At 37.5% G+C, this 17924-nt stretch overlaps 1 protein-coding gene across 2 annotated transcripts in view; it reads right to left on the bottom strand.

Moving 5' to 3' along the window:
* FBXW7 (F-box and WD repeat domain containing 7) overlaps nt 1–17918 on the bottom strand; it is a 224627-nt gene extending 206709 nt beyond the window's left edge. For both annotated transcript variants that reach the window (XM_077770909.1, XM_077770910.1), the window contains exon 1: nt 17566–17918. The gene's annotated coding sequence lies outside the window, so the exon portion shown is untranslated. The remainder of the gene's footprint in view (nt 1–17565) is intronic.
* Nucleotides 17919–17924: the final 6 nt, after the last annotated feature.

Here is a 17924-nt window from a genome sequence, read left to right on the forward strand (position 1 = left end):
TAATCAAGGTCCCAGGCTCTAGAACCAGACTGCCTGAATACAATCCGAGTTCCACTACTAACTACAAGAAAGATCTTGAGAATGTTTAACTACTCTGTACCAGATTTTCAACTATAAAATAGGGACATTAACAATAGTTACCTCAGGGGCGCCTGGGTGACTTAGTCGGTTAAGCGTCCGACTTTCGCTTAGGTCATGATCTCGCAGTTCACGGGTTCGAGCCCCGCGTCAGGCTCTGTGCTGACTGCCAGCTCAGAGCCTGGAGCGTGTTTCAGTCTGTGACTCCCTCTCTCTCTGACCCTCCCCTGCTCACGCTGTCTCTCTCTCTCTCTCTCTCCTAGAAATAAATAAAAAACATAAAAAAAAAAAAAATAGTTACCTCAGAGGGCTACGGTGAGAACTGTATAAACTAATAAAAAAGACAGAGAAGAGTGGCTGGCACACATTAAGCCCTCAAATGTTGATAACAATATTATTTTTATAACAGTGCCATATTAACATTCATATCTAAGAAAGACAACGTATGGTAGATGATATTTAAAAAAACATGAATGAGCGTAAGCCTTAGAAACCTAAAATCTTGAGAGGATTATCTAACTCCCTCACCCCAAATCCTAAATTCTTATTTACCAGAAATCAATTCTACTTAGGCTCTTTTCTGTTCTGTTTTTGCTTTTTATTTAACCAGGTGTGCTGACCTGAAATTAAAAACTAATAGCAAATTAGCCAGAAAAATACTGAAAAGGGAAGGCAATATACATAGGCTAATTTTGCTAGATATTAAAAACTGCTGTATTAATTAAATAATAACCAATAATTAAGATGTTAAATAAAAGAGAACCCCTAATTTAAAATTTGCCATATTCTTAGACACACACAAATAATAATTTATTAAATGATAAAGGTAGTATCTTAACCCAGGGCTATGTCCTATATATTCTTTTAATTATATATTTATTTATTGTCAAGTCAGCTAACATACAGTGTATACAGTATAGTCTTGGCTTCGGGAGTAGATTCCTGTGATTCATCACTTACATACAACACCCAGTGCTTATCCCAACAATGCCCTCCTTAATGCCCACCTCCCATTACCCCCCCCAACTCCCTACTCCCATCAACCCTCAGTTTGTTTTCTGTATTTAAGTCTCTTATGCTTTGCCTCCCCCTCTCTCTGTAACTTATTTTTCCATCCCTTCCCCTATGGTCTTCTGTTAAGAAGACCATATATATGGTCTCAAATTCCACATATAGTGAAAACATATGATATCTGTCTTTTTTCTGACTTATTTCACTTAGCATAATATCCTCCAGTTCTACCCACATTGCTGCAAACGGCAAAATTTCATTCTTTTTCATGACCAAGTAGTATTGACATGCTGGAGACACATCAAGTATGAGGTTGCTGTGGCCAACGTCAAGGAGGCTGTTGCCTGTTTTCTGCTCTAAGATTTTGATAGTTTCCTGTCTCACATTTAGGTCTTTCATCCACTTTGAGTTTATTTTTGTGTATGGTGCAAGAATACATACCACATCTTCTTTATCCATTCATCAGTTGATGGCCATTTGGGCTCTTTCCATATTTGGCTATTGTTGATAGCACTGCTATAAACATTAGGATACATATGTCCCTACAAATCAGCACTCCTGGATCCTTTGGATAAATTCCTAGAGGTGCAATTGCTGGGTCGTTGGGTAATTCTATTTTTAATTTTTTGAGGAACCTCCACATTTTTCCAGAGTGACTGCACCAGCACATTCCCACCAACAGTGCATCTTCCCCAACATCTGTTGTTTCCTGAATTAATTTTAGCCACTCTGACTGGTGTGAGGTGGTATCTCAATGTGATTTTGATTTGTATTTCCCTGATGATGACTGATATTGAGCATCTTTTCATGTGTCTGTTAGTCATCTGGTGTTTTCTTTGGAAAAGTATCTATTCATGTCTTCTGCCCATTTCTTCACTGGATTATTTGTTTTTGGGGTGTTGAGTTTTATAAGTTCTTTAAAGATTTTGGATACTAACCCTTTATCTGATATGTTATTTGCAAATATCTTCTCCCATTCTGTCAGTTGCCTTTTAGTTTTTTCAATTGTTTCCTTTGCTGTGCAGAAGCTTTTGATCTTGATGAGGTCCCAATAATTCATTTTTGCTTTTATTTCCTTTGCCTTCAGAGACATGTCAAGTAAGAGGTTGCTGTGGCCAAGGTCAAAGAGGTTGTTGCCTGTTTTCTCCTCTAGGATTTTGATGGTTTCCTGTCTCACACTAGGTCTTTCATCCATTTTGAGTTTCATTTTGTGTATGGTATAAGAAAGTGGTCCAGTTTCATTCTTCTACATGTTGCTGTCCAGTTCTCCCAGCACCATTTGCTAAAGAGACTGTCTTTTCTCCATTGGATACTCTTTTTTGCTTTGAAGATTAGTTGGTCATAAATTTGTGGGTCCATTTCTGGGTTTTCTATTTTGTTCCATTGATCTACGTGTCTGTTTTCGTGCCAATACCATACTACCTTGATGATTACAGCCTTGTAGTACAGGCTAAAGTCTGGGGTTGTGATGTCTCCAGCTTTGGTTTTCTTTTCCAACATTACTTTGGCTATTTGAGGTCTTCTGTGGTTCCATACAAATTTTAGGATTGTTTGTTCTAGCTCTGTGAAGAATGCTGGTGTTATTCTGCATTTTTAATCTTTAACAGAACATCATTCAGCAATCTGCTCTTAGCTTCTGCAAGTAACTTTTGAAACAATTTTACAAAAACATAGAATTAAAAATCTGGGAAAGGCAAAGTTCAAATGTATATAACTAAAGTTACAAATACAGCATTTAAAATACAATCAAGAGGAAGGAAAAAATCTTTCAGAAAACAGTTTTAGATTTAGATAACAAAATAAAATTAAGAAAACTATTTAAATCACCTGTGAACAAATAAAATAATATGTGCTCACTATATTTTTTAAATATAAAACACCTATAAGTAAACTAATCGTAAGGAATAATCCTGTACAAAGTATGAAAATGCAGGAAAAAAGAATTTTTTTAATTAACAAAAATAGTCTAAGATATCACATAAAAGGAAACACACCACAGATACTCATTGACTTAAACAATTTATACCTAAGAGCCTAACAAGTGTTGATTCTCAAATTTTCTGCTATACCTCATGCCGTATTATAAATTTTCAAATCCTAAATAAAAGATTTCTGTGGCTCATCCCGTAACCAAGAATCTCAAAACAGTTCAGTGTAACTATAAAACATATTTTACGCACAAAAAAAATTATCTCTTTGATCCACTATCTCTTAGATTTTGCCTAGATTGATTTCTTCTGCTGCTGAAGGTGTATCTAGCTCCTGATAGTCATAGCAAAAGCAAGACTAAATTTAATGTAAATGCAGGTTAATACAAGTCAATTCAAATAGCAGGCTTAAATTTCACAATTGTTTTGTATAAAGACATAAACCTGGGAATTGCTTCTCCATGAGTCTGTTAATAGTCTCCCTTCTGACAAATATATACAGGATAAAATCCTATTACTTTCCTCTCCTATCTCAGTACACCTGTTGACTTCCTATTTTCAGTACAAAACTGAAAAGTTTCCACTGAAACTTAAGAGGCAGCATGCATGCATGGTGATTAAAAGCACAGACCACAGACTCAGATGGATCAGGATTTGAATCCCAGTTCTCTGAGTTCAAATTCTAAGCTATATATTCTTGGGAATCTATTTCTTCTGTCATAAAACAGACTTATTACTACCTATCATAAAACAGACTTATTACTACCTATTTCCTAAGGACTCCTATTAGGAATAAATAAACTAACGCACACAAAAATCCTTAGCATAGTGCCTGACATAGAGTAAATTATTCAGTATATGGTAATAAGGATTATAAATACAATAATTATCAAATTACTTTTTTATCATATTATCAAATCTATATGTTTATCCTCTAGATTCACACTCCTCTCCCTTCTAGCTAATTCTTTATAAATAAATGGAGGCAGTTCTGGAGAAAAATCAATCATCATCAAAAGAAAAAGAAACCTAGTAGGCAACTTCCTCACCTCCAACTGCCTTTTTTCTCTCATGCTTCAATAGCTTCAGTCATTATCCATACTTAAGAGAAAATATATAACCACTCTGTTTGGACCCAAATGTACAGAGGAGAAGAGAGGTCTTTTACTTAAAGATAGCTCATCCATGATGTAGCACAGATACTACACATTCACCTTTTCAACAAGCTCAGCACTAGAATGGACCCACAGGTGAAAAAGAAAACAACTAAAAGCATCTTTCATAAAGTATTTGTTGGATAAAAACCTCATTACTGAGCCAAGAAAAAAAGTTCAACTTAATGCATCAGATGTACCAAGTATCTAGGCTATTTTACTTTTAGGATATGCTTTCTAGAAATGCAGAAAAAAAAGTTTACAAGAAATCTCCAACCACTATTGGAACTAGTTTCTAAGTCATTCAATAAATATTTGTTTAACACCTACGAACAGGTACTACACTAAGCACTTTGAAACAAAGGTGACATGATAATGTCCTCCTCTTAAAGAGTCCATTAAAAATCCTTCCAATCCTTTTTTTCTCTTTCATTTGTCTACTAAGGAGCAGTAAATATTAAGCACTTGAAGGGAAAAGATACTAACTGAAAGATGAATAAGACATAACACTTGCCCTCAAAGAATTGACCAGTAGAAGTGAAAAATATGAACTATTTAAGTGCTACAGAAGCCACACAGAGACTGTGGATAACCAGGAAAAGAACAACTAACTCCACTTACATTAATGAAGACAGGTTTCCTAGAGAAGACGATATTTAAGGAGGGTCTAAAGAGATAAATGTTTTGCACATGAAAGGAAAAGAATACTCCAGACAGAGGAAATAGCAAAGCGCAGAGACAATTATATGTGAAAGTATATACATGCACGCATACATACACGCACACACACAAATATACATTAAAGTAGATACATACTTTATATGTGTATATATCAATATACCATCAGTGTTCAGATAACAAGTGAGGGTAATCACTTGACATACAAAATACGGGAAATGATGTGATGAATGAACTATTTTGCCAATTCTCCCAAAGATGATATACAACTCATACCATGCATAAGAAAGTTAGTTCATTCCAATTCCAACCTTAGGGGCATTAGCACTTAATTCTCTCCCAGAAATAAAGGGATGGTGCTCAGAGGTCTGAATGGTAGACTGAATCCCCAACTAGAAAGGCTCCCCCTTAAGCAGTATCAATTCAGGTAAGAATATAAAGGACAGTAGCAAAGAAATCAATTTAGAAGCTCCCAAAATAAGGAATGGTAAGTGTGGAATTTTAAACAGAACAGAAAGAGAGAGAGAGAGAGAGATTAATAGAAAGAAGTCCTCAGTTAAACAGCCCTCAACATGGTGAGTGCTAAAATAAGAGAGGGAAATTAGATGTGATCCAAGGTTTCTCCCAATAAACCATTCCATTAACCTTGATACTTACTTTTTCCATAGTGTATATTTGGTTCTATGAATATTTACACACTATGGCACTCATATCTCATAAGCTCCCTATTCTTGATACACTTTTACATGAACAGTTTGTCATTTTAGGAAAACAAATTAGTAAAATCCACCTGGCAATCTTTCCTAGTTTCTGAATAATAAATGGAAGCACTTTTCGATTCCTTTTGGAGTAACTGCCCTATAATCTTTTTTAAAAATCATGAAATCGGGGTGCCTCGGTGGCTCAGTCAGTTAAGCGTCCAACTTCGGCTCAGGTCATGATCTCACGGTTCGTGGGTTCGAGCCCCGCATCAGGCTCTGTGCTGACAACTAGCTCAGAGCCTGGAGCCTGCTTCAGATTCTGTGTCTCCCTCTCTCTCTGACCCTCCCCTGTTCACGCTGTCTCTCTCTTTCAGAAATAAATAAAAAATATTTAAAAAAAAATAAAAATCATGCAATCTATTATCTTTATATCTGTCTTTTAAAATGAATGGAAATGTGATCCATGTCTGTGATTTATCAATAATCAGTATTTATACAGAATCGAACTGGCAAAGTACCTTATATGAAGAAAATAACCAAATGAGAAAGAGGACTTTTGATAAAGCAGGGCTTTCTCAACTTTGGCACAATTAACATTTTGGACCAAAAAAAGCCTTTGTTGTGGGGTGCCATGCTGTACACTGTTTATACCTGCCTTCTACCCACCAGTTATTAGTAGCATATATACCTCTCCCTAGCTGTGACCATCAAAAACACCTCCAGATATTGCCAAATGTTCCCTGGGGCCATTGCTATGTGTCAGGCACTGTTCTGTGCTTCTCATTTATTAACTCATTTAATCTAACAACATCGTATCCATGAGTTGGTATGATTTTCTCCATCTTACAAATCAAGAAACGAAAGTCAACAGAATTAAACAACTTGCCAAATGTCACACAACCAATAAGCATGGTAGTCTATATTTGAATCCAAATGATGGTGGCTTGAGTCCCTGCTCCTAATCACTATTATAGCATCTCTTATTAATATCTCACCTTTATTATCTGATACTTGGAAAGTAATATTTTGAATCTCATCTGGAAGTAAAAACTAAAATTATCCATACAAGTAAAAATTAAGACTCCCAACCTCACTCCAGAATAACTTAACAAGTATTTTTTAAGTACTGACTATATATGCCCAGTATCAACTTTAGAACTAGAGTGGTTCAAAGAAAAAGAAACACTATTAGGATTTAGCTCAGGACCTTTTTCACACATTATCTCTCTGAAATCTCACAGCTTCCCTGTGAGATAGGTAGTATCTTTTTTTCAAGTGAGGAAGCAAAGGCTCAGAATAGAAAAGTGGTCCCTACCCTAAAATGTCTTATAATTTAACTGAAGAAACAAGAAAAATATTTTTTTAAAGACAGAGACTAGGGACACCTGGGTTGGTAAAGTGTCTGACTTCAGCTCAGGTCATGATCTCACAGTCTGTGAGTTGGAGCCCCGCATCCAACTGTGCTGACAGCTCAGAGACTGGAGCCTGCTTTGGATTCTGTGTCTCCCTCTCTCTCTACTCCTCCCCAGCTCGTACTCTGTCTCCTGTCACTGTCTCTCAAAAATAAATTTTAAAAAAAATTTTTAATTAAAAAGACAGGCAATAAACTAGTTAAATATCTCAGTTAACAATACACAGAAGGTGGTAATAACAAAATACATGAAGGAAAAGTACACATACAGTAGATTAGTCAGGGAATATTTCTTTATAAAAGGTTTCTAGTAATCAATTCCTTCTCTTAAGAAGTGACATGGATGAGCAAAAGGTAGTGAGATAGGGAGAAGCCACACTTCTGCAAACAACGTGACACAGAAATGTGGGGACTTGAAAGGAAAGTCTGTAATAGCCAATTTTAAGGAGTAAGTCAAGGAAATAATGAGGAGTGTAAGACTGCCTTAAAATTAAGATTGAGCCATAACTGGAGACAATGAGACTAGTTCCATGCTTTCAGGTGCTTCTGCCACCAAACACTCTCAAGCACAGAAAGAGGAACAAGCATGAAACACCTAAGGTAAAGGTTGATAGGATTAGTTAACACAGGCTTAGGTATATGAAGTCAAACACCAAATTTCATAAAATGAATGATGGGTCATCTATTTTGCTTTCTGTATCTTGGGTCCCCAAACAGAATAGAAGTTTCAGGAAAACAGGGATTTTTATGTTTTGTGCACTCAGATCAATGCCTGACACAGCAGGTGTTCACTAAATACCTGCTGCTAAAAAAAGGTAGTATTCAAAATAGTGACCTTTTCAGAAGATCACAGATGTCTCTGGCATTCAAAACAGCAACCTTACAGAAACAACAACTTAATATTATAATATTAATACTATTAATTGCAACAACTAACACTCACTGGACACTAACTCTGAGCCAAACTTCATAATGCATTAATTCATATATTATAATGAATATTGACTATCTTGACTACCCTATGAAAAAGGTAGGTATTGTTACTATCAGTCCAGTTTTACAAAGAACACACACAGAATAAATAATGTGCCCAAGGTCACAAAATAATACAGCTGGAACCTCGGTCTACCATCTCCAAAGCTTGCCTCTGAATCACTAGGTCATGTACCTAGTGAAATTACAAGCATCCCTCTTAGGCAAAGCTAGGGAAATGTGGCCAAAGGGGGGTGAGGGGCGGGGGAACCTCCAGTAGCAGTTGAAAACCCTGTCTGTCCCTTCAATACCCACAGCTGGTATTGTGGAAATTTTCCCATCTTAGGATACATTGATGATTCCCAAACAGATTAAAACTTCAATCGCTTAAAGAATCCAGATGTTGAAAGGGTAAGGACTAACCTAATCAACATTTCAAAGGATAGTAGATAACATGTGGTAACACCCCACTCCACAAACCCGAAGAAATAACAGGGTGTGACCTCTGACTAAGACTGACCTCAAAACTTCCTGTGCCATTCTCCCTGGTATCTGCCCTTCCCTCCTTCCTTTGCTCTGTGCTTCTCTCCACCCTCTGTACATCCCACCTCTCCTACTATATGTCTGGCCTTTACAAAAAAAAAAATAATAATAATCTGCAGTTTTCTGTTTCCTGCTCTAAATTTCTAATCTAATAAATTAATATTTTAATATTTCTTTAATGAAAAGAAATCAATAGAAAAAGATTCCCCACTCATGACAGCAAAATTCCCAAGTTTATGTTCTCAAATTCACACGGGAGTCAATTAAGAGACCACCAATCATGCAAAAGAAAAATGATCCACAAATTTATTTATATAACCCTCTGGTATTACATACACAATAAATAAAGGGGAACAAATTACAGTCACTAGAAAAACTATGCTCTTCTCCCATCTACCTAGTAAACTAGTCATAATCATAAAATCCTTTTTTTAAAAATCTCTGCGATGAAAAGCATAGCTCCAAAAGGATAACTCCAACTTCTACCAACAAAGAAAAATATTTAAAATAACTCAATTTTTTGAACTAGAGTATTTATTAAGTTAACCACATAACTAGAGATCCATTAATATGTAAACCAATCTACCTCCTGCATTTACAACAAAATCTAAAACAAATTTGCCTTAAAAGAAGTTAGAGAATGAGGACAAGAGCTGGCAAGACAATCATCACTAAGAAATGTATCTCAGTATTTTCTTTCTGCCTTTGGATTTTTTTTTCATAGACTTATCTTAAATATACACTTCTATTAAATAAACTATGAAGACATCGCCAAATTGCTCTCAAAATAGAAACTTTCCAAATATTAAACAACCAAGAAGCATTTGTTTCTTATACTGGCCTACAGAACACTGATTATGTCAAGTCTGAAGCAAAAGTTATTTCTGAAAACTTAATTTGTATAATAAACACAAAAAGTGAAAAGAGAATAGCACACACACACTAATCATTTTAAGAAAGGGGTAAAGTCTCCAAGTAGAAAAGCTTAAATGCAAGAGTTCATTCACGCAAAATATGCTACCAAGTTGGATGAGGTAGCTTTCAGCCAAATTATATGGTAAGAGTAATATAGCATATCACTACTAACTTCTTCCTTAACTCCCTTCTTCCTCAATGGCACCCTTTCCTCTCAAGAACTCAGAGTCTCTATGGTCTGCTCACCTATTTCCTGATCGAAACTTGCTCTTAGAAAAAGATCATATGGTTTATTTACCTTAGAGATGGCTGTGTGAAAACCACTTTTATGTAAAATAAATAACTGTATAGCGATTATCAAAAAAACAAGAAATAACAAGTGTTGGCAAGGATGTGGAGAGAAGGAAATTCTAATGCACTGTTAGCAGGAATGTAAACTGGTATAGCCACTGTGGAAAACAGTATGGAGGTTCCTCAAAAAATTAAAAATAGAACTACTGTATGATCCAGCAATTCCACTTCTAGGTATGTATCTGGAAAAAATGAAAACACTAATTCAAAAAGACATATACCACCCGATGTTCACTGTAGCATTACTTACAACAGCCAAGATATGTAAACAACCTAAATGTCCATCAACAAATACATAAAGAAGATGTGGTACATACATGCAATAAAATATTACTCAGCCATAAAAATGAATGACATCTTGCCATTTGCAACATGGATGGACCTAGAGGGTATTATGCTAAGTAAAATAAGTCAGAGAAAGACAAATGTCATATGATTTCACTTATATGTGGAATTTAAAAAACAAAACAAAATGAGCTAACAAAACAGGAAACATAGATACAAAGAATAAACTGATGGTTGACAGAAAGGGGGCAGGGGGATGAGGAGATGGATAACATAGGTGGTGAAAGGGATAAAGAGGGTACAATCCTCAAATAACAAAATAAATACAACATGGGGTGTAATGTACAGCACAGGGAATACAGTCAGTAACATTGTAGCAACTTTGCATGGTGACAGATGGTAACTAGACTTAACTGTGATGACCACTTCCTAATGTATATAAATATGGAATTACTACATTGTACACCTGAAACTAATGCAATACTATATGTTGATTATTCCTCAATTAAAAAATTTCTTTAAAAAAAGTTTATTGGGGCACCTGGGTGGCTCAGTAGGTTAAGCCTCCGACTTCGGCTCAGGTCACAATCTCTCAGTTCATGGGTTCGAGCCCCATGTCGGGCTCTGTGCTGACAGCTCAGAGCCTGGAGCCTGTTTCAGATTCTGTGTCTCCCTCTCTCTCTGACCCTCCCCTCCTCACACTGTCTGGCTGGCTGTCCGTCTGTCTGGCTGTCTGTCTGGCTGTCTGGCTGGCTGTGACAGCCTGTTTCAGATTCTGTGTGTGTGTGTCTCTCTCTCTCAGAAATAAATAAAACATTTTTTAAAAATTTTTAAAGAAAAAAATAGTTTATTATTTGAAAGCAACTTTACTCATCTGTTTGTAATGGCAACACAGCTAAGTCTTTTTTTAAAAAAGGAAAAAAAAAACTAATACAGCATTCTTTCCCCTGGTCCACTGAAAATGTCACCAATACGGAATATTTCTATTTGGAATATTTGCAGATATTAGATGAACACCTTGTGTCTTTTAAATCACCAACTAGCCTTAAGCTTAAGAGAAGATGAAATTACTTGAAATGACAAAAATTAAAAGATTTTCAAAACAACAAGAATCCTCTCCTAATGAATAGGAAAGCAACTTTGTAATGACATTCTAAAAGGTGCCCCAAACTGTCAAACTGTATAGACTTTTTTAAAGAAAGAAGAAATGAAGTACCAATTACACACGTAGAAATACTATAAAACATAAAAGCAGGTTAGAAACTAACCATAAAAATGATTGTTATTCCAATCATTTGGTGGCAGGGTCACCTCTTCCCCTGCCATAAATAGGGGAATCATGAAATAAATAACATTTATGAAGCCAGGGTAAAAATATACCATCATCCAATGCAAGTATTTGTTGACATATGTCAGCAAAACAAATGACCTGATATTAGTTATAATGTAAAAAATTGTAAAGTGAATTATCCTTCCTAAACAATACATTTGAGACAGTGTCACCTAAGAAATAAATTTATCCATGCTACATTTACCCTTAAGTATATAGCAAATATTTTTTAGAGTATATATTTAAGTTATTTACAGGATTTGTTAAGAAGGTGCACCTGGCTGGCTCAGTCAATTGAGTGTCCAACTTTGGCTCAAGTCATGATCTCACGGTTTGTGAGTTCGAGTCCCTCATCAGACTCTGTGCTGACAGCTCAGAGCCTGGAGCCTGCTTCAGATTCTGTGTCTCTCTCTCTCTCTCTCTCTGCCCTTCCCCTGTTCACTGTGTAAGCAAAAACAAAAACATTAAAGAAAAGAAAAAAGTAAACAAACATTAAAAAAATAGAGGATTTGTTAAGACAGAATACTTAACAACACAAAAACTGTGTACCCCCATAATTCTACACACTGAATTGATCATTGCAAGAAATTAAGAAACAAGAGTATCAAATCTTAGGGCATCTGGGTGGCTCAGTCAGTTAAGCATCTAACTCTTGATTTTGGTTCAGGTCATGATTTCACAGTTCATGAGTTTGAGCCCAGCATCAGGCTCCACACTCACAGCAGAGCCTGTTTGGAATTCTCTCTCTCTCTCTCTCTTTCTCTCTAGCTTTTCCTTTCTCCCTCTCTCCCTCTCTCAAAAATAAGTGAATAAACTTGAAAAAAAAGCATCAAATCTTAACATTCTTACAATTTGGCTAATATTTTCATCTGATTCAAACCAACCATAAACACCTATAATTTTTCATTAAAATAAATGCTTTACAATTTATTTTCAGAACCATTAAAAAATCACACCCCTAAGTTTCTTCAAAAATACTTTCAACTATGATACATAGCCAGTATACCACTATATGCTAATTATTTATCTTAGAATAAGAAATGCAAATAAGTCTGTATTTTTTAGATGCTATAGACAGGATTGCCACCTTGTTCCTCAATCCATAGTTTCCATCACTCTGAAGGCAAAAGCATTTTGAACAGCTGACTTCAGACTTACCACAGAATCATTTTAAGACAGCCTTGAGGAACACACCTCATTTAGAAAATGGAGAACACCTACAGCAGCCACTCCAAGCTTTGTAATGGAATGCTTATACTGCATGTTGGTGGACCTGGCAGTTGTCTACACTAGGGTTCCATAAACTACGGGTCAAACCCAACCTACCTCTTGTTATTATGTACAGGTGACCCCTGAACAACACAGGTTTGAACTGCACTGATCCACTTACGCATAAATTGTTTTCCATACATACTGTCAGTGTATTTTCTCTTCGTTATAATTTTCTTAATAAGTTTCTTTTCTGTCTTTCAATACTGTAAGAATGTAGCATGTTAGAATGTAGTATATGATACATATAAACCTAAAAGATATGTGTTAATATTTCGTTATCAGTAACGCTTCCTGTGGACAATAGGCTATCAATAATTAAGTTTGGTGTGAGTCAAAAGTCATACACCGATTTTCGCTGCACAGCGGACTGGTGCCCCTAACCTACACACTGTTCGAGGACCAACTGTATAAGGTTTTACTAGAACACAATCACACTCACTTGCTTACATACTGCTATGGCTACTTTTACACTACAAGAACAGAACGCAATCATTGTACTAGATGTGGAACACAAAATCTAAGATATTTACTAGCTGGTCTTTGACTGAAAAAAAAAAAAAGAAAGAAAGAAAGCTTACCAACCTCTCCTCTACAGAATGAGATGTCAGAGGCAACTCATGACTTCTCCAAGAACTGTTTTTAAAGTACACAAGTTGAGCTGCTACCAGCCTTGGTGTAAGCTTTCAGGTCATGGATACTAAAACACAAATGCACACCCAAGGGTCTTTAACCATCCCATATCAAGCCCAATGTTGCCAAGGCAAAGCACATGAGTTCAGCACTCCCTCCTACCAGAGTCCCAGCTTTCCCACTATCTTTGCTAGTAAATCATGGCAACCGGAAAAGGCTGCCCTTTTTCATCTAAACATCTAAAACATGGTTTTACCCGCATAAAAAGTGTTGTGGAAAGTAGAGGGTGGAGAGGGCACCTGTATGGCATATATTCCAGTCCCTGTACCCTCATCCTAGAATCACCTAAGATCTAGCTCCCTGTCTAAACATCTCTTCCCCAAAGGACTCTACCATTTGAATTAAACCTTAAGAAAAGGCAAAAGAAGCTACTAGGAAGGTGGTGAAATGAACTAAGGAACACAAAAGGTGTAGAGATATAAGTGTGTGTGTGTGTGTGTGTGTGTGTATTCCCTATCTCACAATCCTTATCTTTGTCAGTCAACACTAAATGCTAGTCCCATTAGCAGCTCTCGCTACAAAAAAAGTCTTATGGTGTCTCATGCTTCAAAGACAGCTGAATTTTTTTAAATGCCAAGTTGGTTTTTGTTTGTTTATTTTTTTAATAAAAAGGCTTTTTTAAAAAGGCATTTTCAGCACTGCTGTGCCAACACAGGGATATCCCCTCCATTGTATGGGACACAAAGACACACATCAACTGCAAGCAGGGGAAGCGGGCTTCTCTGCCAGCTATTTTTAGCCCCACTTCATCATGTTACAGACCAAACTCGGGATAATAATGCAGGGCAAACTTTAAAAACATGAATTTTTATAAAAACAAATCTGTCCTTTCACGTATAGTTTCCTTTACAGTGAAATCCTATATATTCTTTGGAACTTAATCTCAAGGGACCTATACACACCACAAAAAACTTATTAGCTCTTTCAAAAACATAGACTCACGTGCCCTAAGACTGAACTGTAAGCCATGTTTAAAAGCTGCTCCTCCCTTGTGAACTTCAAATCTTACCTACCTTTAAAACATTTTTTAGGTAAAGCCTCATCCATTCTCTGTCCTTACTCTATCTTTGGTAACTTTAACAGATTTCCTTCCCCCCCCCAAGTAAAAATACACATTTTTCCTTTCTTTACTCTGTCAGCTCTCTCAAGAAAACTTAATACTGTGAAAATGACTTCCTAACGCTACATTTTCAGCATGTTACTTATTAGTTTAACTAGTTTTCTATCTTCAGACTACATCAGAATCAACCTTCACCCTAAAATTTAATGTCCAAAACAAAGTCTACTGCCTTATTTCTGATTTATTTTCTATAAGAAACCACTAGCACCAAAGTAAGTATTGAGGGCATCTTCTTGTTCACTCTTCCAACTGTATAGCTCTTTGATGACCATGGTATAAAAATGTTGGTTCTCTAGGGGTGCCTGCGTGGCTCAGTCAGTTAACTGTCTGACTTTGGCTCAGGTCATGATCTCATGGTTTATGGGTTTGAGCCCCATGATAGGTTCTGTTCTGAAAGCTCAGAGCCTGGAGCCTGCTTCGGATTCTCTCTCTCTCTCTCTCTCTCTCTCTCTCAAAAATAAGTCAACATTGAAAAAAATTTTTTTAATGTTGGTTCCCTAGAAAAACAAAATCCTACTCCAGGTATAATGCCTCTTGACCTAAAATACAATTGCTCCTCAGTCATCTAAAACTACCCTCTTGGGAATATTGCTCTCAATTGCTTCTTTGGGCTGCACTCCTATGACTACATAAACACAAACTGACCCTAAGCTGACTCAACAACCAACCTCCATCTGTATTCCTATCAAGCTAACTTCCTAATTACATTTGTCTCTCACACCCCCCAATTCCAAAAGCCTTAGGCATTTTACCTCCACCTGCTCCTTTCGTCCTAAAAGAGAACTTCTTTCCCAGATCTCGTTCAGACACTCCAATTAGTTTTGTATAGTCACTTCTCTAATGAAAAATATACAAATACATTTATATCTAAAGGTATCAAACATAGTAGTATAATCTGTAGTGGCTATAAACACCGCTTCATGCTCCCTTTCCTACAATTTTATGCAACTTATGTTTCATTGCCTCTGCCATAAATAAAAGCATCTCAAAGGCAAGGACCCCAAATGGACCCCAAATACTTTGCTGTTTCTTTGCAATAAAACGTTACCAGGCTTTTTAACCAATCTATAGTCAGAGCAATAAAAATAAGTCAAAGTTAGTAAGCAACTTTGATTAAGTACAAATCTACCTTCAAATTACAGTTTGTTGGTTTTGTCTTCCCTTCCTCCCCCCAAAAACTCAGCCAATGCCAAGGCTAGAGTTCTCTTCTTCCCATCTTTGTGAAACATGGGGTATGTGACTTCCTCAAGGTCTCAAAATAACAGATCCAGAGACATCTGCTTCTGATTCCACACCTAACATTACATCCACTAATCAGTATTTCCATGTCAGTACCTATTTAAAACAGACAGAACTTAAGGTTCCTTTAAAAAGTATAACAAACACAAATGTATAAAAAGAAACAAAATAGCTGGAGAAGTTCCAGAGGAGGGCAAGGTGACCAAGGAATAGAAAGACAGCCTTTTAAGACAGACACGCAAAGTCAGGAAACGTGACGGTAAAGAGGAACAATGAAAATCTATAAAACCAAGAAAAGATGAACTCTGGCTTGTTGTAGCACTTTTCAAAACAAGAACTCTGGATGTGTCTTAGAACTTTAGGGAGGCAGGTTTGTGATAAATAAATGAACTATTAAGTAATTTAGGGTCTAATAAGCTTGTAGAACTCATTACCTCAAAAGAGAAAAAGTACAGATGAAAACACTATTTGAGAAAGTTTTAAATAAATTTAGTTCAGATCCTGAACGAAGCAGTTAGCACAGATAACCCGGGGTTTTCACTCATTCCCACAAAGCTTCTCTCAGCAGTGGCTTTGGAGGGAGTGAGCCCACAATGCTGTCTGGAGGAACCACCGTTCTCAGTATAGTACTGCCTATGTTCTATTAAATAAAATTCTACCCTGTACTTAACCCTTAAGGTCCGTGTAAGTATATGAAATGTTCATTACTTTCCTGCATGTCAGCTTGGCACTAGGAGAGGATACCTAAGATACATACCAAAGATGTTTATAGACATCACCTTCAAAATAACAGAAGGGAAGGGAAATAATCATTATCCAAAGAATTTAACACCAAAAAGTTTCTCAGGGTCACCTGAATGGCTCAGTTGGTTAAGCAACCAACTCCTGATTTCGGCTCAGGTCATGATCTCATGGTTGGTGAGATCAAGCCGAGTGTCCTGCTCTGTGCTGACAGGGTAGGGCCTACTTGGGATTCTCTCTCTACCCCCCCCTTTGCCCCTCCCCCACTTGAGCAGGTACTGATCTCTCTCTCAAGATAAATAAAAATAAACTTTAAAAAGTTTCTCTTCATTTGATAGGGAAGTCAAGATAAGATAATTCAAACAAGCAAGTCTCAAGTCATTCTGCCAAGTTAGAACAAAAAAGATCAGCAATTAGGACAAATGCTACACAAAAGTAAAAAAAAAAAAAAAAAAGCACCTGAGAAAGAAAAAACGTAACAACTTTTAAAAACTGGTTAAAGTACTAGACGCTCTCCTCTAAGTAAGCTGTGATTCAGAAGAACTCAGAATTTCCTGAGTAACTGAAATCTGTTACCAGTGTCCTGCGCACAGGAATTGGACGCAAGAAATGAGGTGGTAAAAACAAAAAAAGAAAAAGGAAAAAAAACTCCTGCACCATTAGGTACCGAAATGAAAATCTTTCAAGGAAAACTGCAAAATAAGAATGGAATTTTACTTTCAGGGGTTCACAGGACAAAAGGTTCCCTCTTGGGAGCACAAGTAAGAGTTGCCCCGAAACAAAAACCACAGCGGTGTTTCACGGCCGCTGTACCAGGAAAAGGTGTATTACAGAGATGTCCTTTGTGTGCACATATGCTTCGGCTTCCTCAATTTCCTTTTGCCCATTACTGGCCAGAAAGGTGCAAGTGTCCACTCCGGATAAAGACAGAACTCCTAAGGGAACCTGTACGCTCGCCTCTTCCACGTATAACACGTTCGAACACGCGGGGACTCTCCCATACCTTCCCCTCGCCGTAAAAACAGAGATGCACCCTCTCAACTGTGCACTCCCAACGCTCGTGTAAAACATCAGCAAAACTCCAGGAGAGCGAAGCGGTACCCTCCCACTTCCTACCCCTCAACTCCCTTTCCCGGGGCCACTCACACTTTGGGGAAGAGCCGCGGCGCTGAGAAAGTGGGCTGGTTCCCTTCCTCGTTCGCTCTGAAGCGGCGGCTGCGGAAGGCTCGGCGCGTTACTGAGGAAGAAGCGGTGCTTGTGTCTCTGAGCCAGGCGGTCACCCGGGTCTCTTCCGCGCTGCCGGAGCCCGGGAGGCGGCAGCGGCCCCGCTTACCTCCTCTTTTCCTCTTCCTGGGTCTCTTCGGGCTGTGTCTTCTGCCCGTCCTGGGCCACTTCTCCCGGGACAGTCACGTTTGGCGGCTCCAGATTTTGCTCTTATAAAGTTTTCCTCTGGGCTGAGGCTGCGGCCGGCCCCCCGGGTCCCCCCCGGCCCCGCCGCCCTCGGG

The sequence above is a fragment of the Crocuta crocuta genome, unplaced genomic scaffold (assembly GCF_008692635.1).
Source record: "Crocuta crocuta isolate KB4526 unplaced genomic scaffold, BGI_CrCroc_1.0 scaffold166, whole genome shotgun sequence".
NCBI lineage: Eukaryota > Metazoa > Chordata > Mammalia > Carnivora > Hyaenidae > Crocuta > Crocuta crocuta.